Source organism: Carlito syrichta, unplaced genomic scaffold (genome assembly GCF_000164805.1).
Source record: "Carlito syrichta isolate Samal-C Ts95f unplaced genomic scaffold, Tarsius_syrichta-2.0.1 Scaffold302944, whole genome shotgun sequence".
In the NCBI taxonomy this organism is placed as follows: domain Eukaryota; kingdom Metazoa; phylum Chordata; class Mammalia; order Primates; family Tarsiidae; genus Carlito; species Carlito syrichta.
In genome coordinates this window covers 37652-46164 of record NW_007247040.1, presented here as the reverse complement: position 1 = coordinate 46164, position 8513 = coordinate 37652, and the positions used below count along the sequence as shown (strand labels likewise).

At 44.7% G+C, this 8513-nt stretch overlaps 1 pseudogene; it reads right to left on the bottom strand.

The window, feature by feature from the left end:
- The window catches only part of LOC103259647, a 52595-nt pseudogene that overhangs the window by 19542 nt on the left and 24540 nt on the right, over positions 1–8513 (bottom strand).

Genomic DNA, 8513 nt, shown 5'->3' with positions numbered 1-8513 from the left:
TTTATGGTAGAGATGAGGTCTCGCTGCCCAGGCGGGTCTCGAACCCGCGGGCTCAGGCAGTCCACTCACCTCAGCCTCCCAAGAGCGCGGGATCACAGGCTGAGCCACCGAGCCCGGCTCGCAGGACGATGAACGGACTTCCTGTTCCAAGCTCCATCTCAGTTTGTCATGCTTTTCATTCTTCCTGAGGTCTAATAACTCAGCTTTTCCCCAAAAGCCATTAAAGATAACTGCTTAACTAAGATTTGTGTTACACACACATGCACACACACATGTATATATGCAGGAAATCTACACACAGGCGACCTGCAATGCAAAGAAAGACCCCAGCTAACATCTGAACTTCCCTCACAATAAACCCTCTGCTACTTGTGGACTTTGATGCCATGACAGCGAAAGGGCCCAGCTAAAACACCAGTCTTTATTCCTATTTAAAAAATATTCTAGCCGGGCTCGGTGGCTCAGCCTGTCATCCCGCGCCTTTGGGAGGCTGAGGTGAGTGGATGGCCTGAGCCCGAGGGTTCGAGACCCGCCTGGGCAGCGAGACCTCATCTCTACGATAAATCAAAAAATCAGTCGGGCGTGGTAGTGCGCACCTGTAGTTCCAGATGCTTGGAAGGCTGAGGCGGAAGGATCGCCGGAGCCCAGCAGGTCGAGGCTGTGTGACCGGGAGCGGCCGCTGCCCTCCAGTCTGGGCGACAGAGTGAGACTCCAACTCAAAAAAAAAAAATATTCTAAGGAAAATGCTACAATAAAAGATTCCATCTAGCCTACCTAGAGGAGTTTGCACGCACATTCTTTACTTCACTGTGCTCCCGAGAAGGAATTTCACCTGGAAAAATGGCAAGAATACCTCAGTAGTGCTTTAATGTCTTTATCACTAAATTACTCTTGACAGCTAAAAAATCTGGAAATAAGCCTATGTCATTTGGCTCAGTTTGATAAAGAAGGGAATCCTATTTCCGACATTAATTACGAAGAACTGTAAGTTTTATTCTCCATAAAATATGAGTGGAAGTCATCAAATGTAAGCACCGGTTTCTGAAATGAGCCCTATTTAGTGGCTGATCTTCGATTAATTCAGGAAAGACTTACTGAGTCCTACTGCTGTGGTTTGAACGTCCCTTCCAAACTTGTGTTGGGATTTAATTACCAGTGTAACTAACAGCGCTGAGAGGCAAGACCTTTAGGAGGCAATGGGGAAACGGACTGTTGCTGTGATGGAGGGAGTGGGTTCGCTATCACAGGAGTCCGCCCGGCTGTTCTCTCTGCTCCGGCGCGCTGGCCCTCTCTCAGGCATACTCGCTCACCGAGGGCCGCTTCCCGCCGTGCTACGAAGCAGCAAGAGGGCGCTCAGTAAACGCAGCCCCTCGGTCTTGGAAGCTCCAGCCTTTGGCACCGTAAGCCGAACAGGCTTCTGTGGTCGATCCTGTTTGTGATGTTCTGCTATAGCAGCCTAAAACAGACCAAGGTATCTACGGCATGCCACAGATTCTACGCTCCCTTCTCTGGAACATCATAGCTCTCTCTGCTCCCCTACATGTACCTAAGCCAAGCAGGCGTGTTCCTTAGCATCTATCCTTTAAAGAATGCTCACATCTCAAGGCAACCAACATTCTACCTCTTAATCCTCAATGAAACTGATTCTGGCAAATCAAATTCACAAAAGGCCTAGAGGAACATTCCAACATATTCTCTTCAAGATACTTATAAAACACGTAAGTTACAATTATTTTTTCCAAAGTTCTTTAAAGCCCTTCATATTGTGAAATATAGCATACACAGGAAAGTACATAAACCATAAATACGCAGCTTAATAAAGTATCATTTAAGCAAACATCCATATAGCTATCACCCACGTCAAGAAACAAGGCACTGTCAACACTACAAAAGCCCTCAATTGGTTTTTCCTAACGAGAACTCTCACCTTCATCCCTAAATTGAACAATTACCTGACTTTGGGAGTAATTGCCTTTATGATTCTCCATTTACAAGTGTGATTTTAAAATAACAGAAAACTGTCAAAAATCTATTATTCATTAAACTATATTGGAACATATAGTCAAACCAACTTTTAAAGGTATTATCACAATTATCTTTATCATTTTACAAATATTCAAATGATCTTCCACGGCAGACGGAAATCCCGAAGTGTACTTTATCCCAATCCTTTGGGACCTATCACCAATGATGAAATCGTAGCTATATGCAGTCCTTTATTGAGGTGCCAGGTGCTGTAAACACAGAGTTCTCAGTGTTTCCAAAGAGGGTTGAGTGATCACTCATCCACAGTCACTATTTCAAATAGAATACCCAATCCTGTTCCATGGAAGATGCTTATTAAGGAGCTGCTGGAACATGCAATGGAAATGAGGTTAAAAAAAACAAGCCAGCCGGGCTCGGTGGCTCAGCCTGTAACCCTGTCCCTTTGGGAGGCTGAGGTTAGTGGATTGCCTGAGCCCGCAGGTTCGTGACCCACCTGGGCAACTTGGCGAGACCTCATCTCTACAATAAATCAAAAATTAGCCAGGTGTGGTAGTGCACGCCTGTAGTTCCAGCTACTTGGAAGGCTGAGGCAGAAGGATCACCGGAGCCCAGCAGCTAGAGGCTGCGGTGGCCGTGAGCGTGCCACTGCACTCCAGTCTGGGTGACAGGGTGAGACTCCGACTCAAAAAAACAAACAAACAAAAAAAACAAGCCAAGAAACGCCCACGAAATTAGAGACCTCCCATGGCTATGGGCAGAAAAAAATCACTTCTTTAGCTTGTTTAATTATGTAATCCCTGTCACTATGTTCTCTATAAAATAAAAAAAAAAAGAATAGACTGAAGACTCATTATGTGAATACTGAGAAATATGAGAGGGAAATCTATAATTTGCTGCATATTGCATATCTATATATATAATATAGTTACCGTGTTATACAGTTTAAATGTTCAGTTACATTTTCATTACCTGTACCCTACTCACTAAGTATGTAAACCTAAAAACTAAAAACTATAGTTTAGTTATGCTTATCATTAACCTTATATAAATAAAAGCACACAGTATATATTATTTTGGTCTTGTTTCTATCTTTCAACATTGTTTCTGAAATGCCTTCTTGTTGGGTGTAATTGTCATCTGTTAATTTTCATTACTGTACAATATTCCATCGCACAAATGCACAAAGAAACTTACTCCTCAGTTCTTGGTGATAGATATTTGAGTTAATTCCATTTGAAACCATTAACTATAATGCTATTATGTACATTTTAAAAAATGTATTGTTATTTAATAGAAAGCACCTCGCTTCATCTGGTACGGCGAATAATACATGAGAGGGGGCCCTAGAAATAATCATTCAAGGGCGCCCCAGAAAGCTTGTTCATCCACAAAATAACAGAAAGGGCAAGCACCATCACCACCCAAGCCCTTGGTTATTTTTTCTTCTTTTCGATCTCTGTTCTCGCACCACACCAGAACGGAGCACTCCCTACACATTTTACACTAGGTAGGAGGCTAGCCTTTCGGCCTGCCCTAATGGTGTAACGGGGATCCCCCATGCAGCCGGGGAACCTGGACGGATCTTCGACTTCAGCCTCATCCCAAGGCCCGCGGATGTTCTCTCCAAAGAGCGGCAGGCAAAGGCGTCGAAAGGGCAGAGACCGAGCTGGAACTCGGCCGAAGGGCGAGTGTGGCTCCCGCAGCCCTCCCAAGGCCGAGGCGCCCCGGCCGCCCGCACTGCGCCCCGGGCAGCACACGCCAGCCTCCCTGCCGCTCCCACCCCGCCGCCAGGACCGGCTGTGCGCGGCCCGTTCTGCCCGCGCCGCCAGCGCCGGGCTGTGGTCCTGCGGGCTTCTGCCGCGGCCAGGCGGGTGCGAGCGCCAGGCGAGGGCACGTGACCCTCCGGCTCAGACTCGGGCGGCGCCAGCTCCCGCGCGCCGTCCACGTGGCGCTTTCCCCAGGAGGTTTTGAAACGCGGTCCCTCCAGAGACCCGAGCTGCCTGGGGGTCTGCTGGCCTGCCGTTGTCTTCCAGGGCAGCCACCGAAGCTGGGCCCGCAACAGGCAACTTTGGTTCTGAGCCCAGCGCCGCCCCGGGCGCCGGGCAGGGGGAAGGAGCCTGGCACGGGACCGCCCTGTTCACCCTCTCATAGTCAGAGGTGGAAGCGAGCTTGCTTGCTTGCTGGCTTCCTTCCCTCCCTCCCTTTGTCGCCCAGACTGGAGCCTCAACCTGCTGGGCTCTGGCGATCCTTCCGCCTCAGCCTTCCAAGTAGCTGGAACTACCACACCCGGCTCATTTTTTTGATTTATTGTAGAGATGAGGTCTCGCCAATTTGCCCAGGCGGGTCTCGAACGCGCGGGCTCAGGCCATCCACTCACCTCAGCCCCCAAGGCGCCGGATGACAGGCTGAGCCACCGAGCCCGGCTGGAAGTTTATTTTTAGTTTTACGTCGGCCATCTCTGGTTTGAGCAACTTGCTTTTGCATCTCAAATATCTTCTCCTTTTTAAAATTAAAGTAAAACTTACTTTTTTTTCCTTTAGTCGAAGTTTCACTCTGTCGCCCAGGTTGGAGTGCAGTGGCATGCTCATGGCCACGGCAACCTCGACCTGCTAGGGCTCAGGCAATCTTGCTGCCTCAGCCTTCCAAGTAGCTGGAACCACAGACATGAGCCACCATGTCCAGCTAATTTTTTTTTATTTATTATAGAGACGAGGTCTCACTATGTTGCTCAGACTAGTCTCGAACCCCTGAGCTCAGGTAATCCTCTAGCCTCAGCCTCCCAAAGTGCTGGGATTACAGGCTTGAGCCACCGAGCCCAGCAAAATTTTCTTTGGTTTTACTTTGGGGAGCCATTCTGACTCCCTTTGCATATAAAGGGGAACCCCCACCAAAAAATGAAATTGTCTTTTGGAGAGTGGATCCCTTACTATGCATCTGGAATGTGTTTCTCCAGATCAAACAGTCAACCAAAGTTTTTGTCTGGAATTTGTGAGAAGAAATGATTTGTGGAAGAAACATCCCAAGTTGTGGCAAACAGGTGACTGGTTCTTCCACCATGACAATGCACCTGCCCATGCCACACTGAGTGTTCAGTAGTTTTTGGTCAAAAAACCGGCACGATCCCCATGCTCTACCCTCTCTATTCACCCAATCTCGCCCTGAGCAACTTTCTTTTTGTTTCCCTGGAGGAAGAAAGTCCTCAAAGGGAAACCTTTTGCCCATGTGGAAGAGGTGAAGCAAAACATGGCAGAAGCACTAAAAGGCATCAAAATGGATGAGTTCAAAAACTGTTTTGTTTAGTGGAAAAAACATCTTGATAGGTGTATTACATCAAATGGAGAATACTTTGAAGGTGATTGAAGTTTAAATGTGTAAGAATAAATATGCAATTTTTTATAAAAAGCTTTGGGTCCCTCCTCGTATAATCTAAATGTGACTATTAATCAATGTGCCCATCTTCCATGACCAAGAAATAATAATGTAACTCAAAGTGTTCTCCAGACTTTTCCTGTCCTGAGAATCTAAAACAAACTCAGTGATACAAGGATAAAAAGTTAAACAGATCCATTCAAGCCCATTCCTAAAGAGATTAGTCATTAATCCTTACACAACATGAATATTAGTTGCTGAATCTTATTGGAAAAAAGTCAACCTGAACACACTGGAACATAATTAACTGAGTCTTCTCTGAACCTAAGATGTAAGATATATTACTTCCAACTGTTCCATTACAAAGAACTAGATGAAAAAGAAAAAGATCAAGGCTCTTCCTAAGAAAATTTAAGACATCTTTAATATCTTACAAAAAAGCAATGCCCCCATGTAGACTGGAGAAGACTGGAAAAGGAAGGAACTGCTTCCATTAGGGCTTGATCTAAAAGTGCTCACCAATCAATCCAGTCTCCCCCCCAAAAAAAAAACATTTAAGTGATGCCATCCATTATTAATGAAGATGCAGAGTGATGTGCATTCTCATGCATCGATGGTTGGAAAATACGAATGACTGCAACCTCTTTTGAAAACTATTCAGGCAATATCTATTACAATTAAAAAATATATTCATTATACCAGAAATCCTACTTGGAGAGATGTATTCTCTAAAAATAAAAGCACTAGTACCTAAAACAAGTATGCACAGATGTTTCTTTCAATCATGTTTGAAGTAACAAAAGGAAGGAAGAAGGAAGGAAGGAAGGGTCTGCTAATCCATCAAAGGGAGAATGACTGAGTATATTGCAGTATATGCATGCTATAGAATCTTAACTTTTAAAAAGAGTGAGCCAACACTACTGAACTGTACACTTAGAAAATGTTAAGATAGTAATTTTATGTTACAAACTTTTACCAATTTTTAAAAGGAAAAAAATACAGATGAGTCATAACCACTTTCTGATCTGGTGAAATGTTCTTTTTTTCTATTTTGATTCAAGGGGTACATGTGAAAGCCTGTCACATATGATTATTGCATGATGGTGAGACTTGGACTTCTATTGAGTCTGTCACCCAGGTGGTAGACATGGTGCCCAGTGAGCGATTTTCAGCCCTTACTCCCCTTCCCCTCTTTAGGAGAACCCCAATGTCTGCTGTTCCATCCTTTGCCCATTTAGTTCCCCCTAATTAGGAAGAATATATGGTATTCAGTTTTCTGTTTCTGTGATAATTTGCTCAGGGTGATGGTTTTTAGCTACATCTATGCTGCTGCAAAGGACATGATTTTGTTCTTTTTGGCTGCGAGGTATTCTATGGTGAATATGTACCACGTTTTTCTTATTCAGTTCACCACTGATGGGCACCCAGGGGTTTCCATGCTTTTGTTATTGTGGACAGTGCTGGGATAAGCATGCACATGCAGGTGTCTCCTTGGTAGAGCACAGCTCCTTTGGGTATATTCCCAGGAGTGGTATTCCCAGTCGAGTGGTAACTCTATTTTTAGTTCTTTGGGAAATCTCCAAATTGCTTTCTACCGGGGTTTAACTAGCTTATATGCCCAGCAGTGTAGAAGTGTTTCTTTTTTAGCCGGGTGTGGTAGCGCGTGCCTGTAGTTCCAGCTACTTGGAAGGCTGAGGCAGAAGGATCGCTGGAGCCCAGCAGGTCAAGCCCAGCAGGTCACTCCAGTCTGGGCGACAGATTGAGACTCCAACTCAAAAAAAAAAAGTATGTTTTGAATTCCAATATCCAGTCCCCGTGACAGCTGCATTTCTTCTTGTTGTAAATTAACAAACTGGCGTTTTCGTCTTAAAATAAGCACACCAGAACGGACTCTATCGGAACTCCACTCCTTTCTCGCCACCATCCCCATCACCACACACCCCTCCCCCCCAAAGCTCCCTACCTTCTCCTCTTCAACTCTTCAACTCCTCACCACCCACCTAAAAATCAGGTCATTCTCACGTGTGGTCATGGCACTCGGAATTGAGAAAGGCAGAAGAGGAATCCATAGAAAGAAAACGCATGAAATTGGTCAATATTTACTGAGAAAAGATTGGGGGCTGGGAGACAAGGACTCTGAGTTTTGCTCTTTTCGTATTGAATTGAAAACTCAGTTAAAGGCATATCTCATTTTATCATGTTTCACTTTATCGCACTTCATAGATACTACTTTTTTTTTTTTTAACAAATTGAAGGATTGTGGCAACCCTGCATCAAGTACGTCTTCATTTTTCTGACAGCGTATGCTCACTCTGTGTTTGGGTCACATTTTGGTAGCTGTCCTAATGCTTCACACTTTTTCATTATTACTGTATCTATTTTAGTGCTCTATGATCCGTGATGTTACTATAGTGATTTTGGGAGGTGCCACAAGCCATACCCGTCGGAGACAGCAAGCTTAGGACATCTTGTGTGTATTCTGAGTGCTCCACCTACTGGCAGTTCCCTCGTCAGCTCCCTCTTCGTGGGCCTCCTTACTCCCTGACGGATTCCTCTTCCGCCTTTCTCCTTTCCGAGCGCTTCTACCATATGTGAGAAGAATCTGGTCTTAGAGTGTTGAAGAAGAGAATGTAGGGGGATTTTTGTGGGGTGGCTATGTGTGATGATTGGGGACGGTTGGTGAGAAAGAAGTGATGACTTTAGATCAAGTCCATTTTGTGTGTTTATTTTAAAACTAAAAAGTCAATCTATTAATTTACAATGAGAAGGAATAAGGAGGGAATGTTGAAATTAGGTCAACCCTATGATAATTTTTAAATATTCAGGTGAAACAAAGAGTTGCATGTCTCTCACTTTAAATCAAAAGCTAGAAATTATCATGCTTAATAAGAAAGCCATGTCCAAAGCCAAGATAGGTCAAACACTCAGCTTCTTCTGCCAAACAGTAAGCCAAGTTGTGAATGCAAAGGAAAAGGTCTTGAAGGAAATTTAAAATGTTACTCTAGTAAATACACAAATGATAAGAAAGCAAAACAGACGTGTTGCTGATATAGAGAAAGTTTTAGTGGTCTTAAAGATCAAACCAGCCGGGCTCGGTGGCTCAGCCTGTAATCTCGCGCCTTTGGGAGGCTGAGGTGAGTGGATTGCCTGAGACCGCC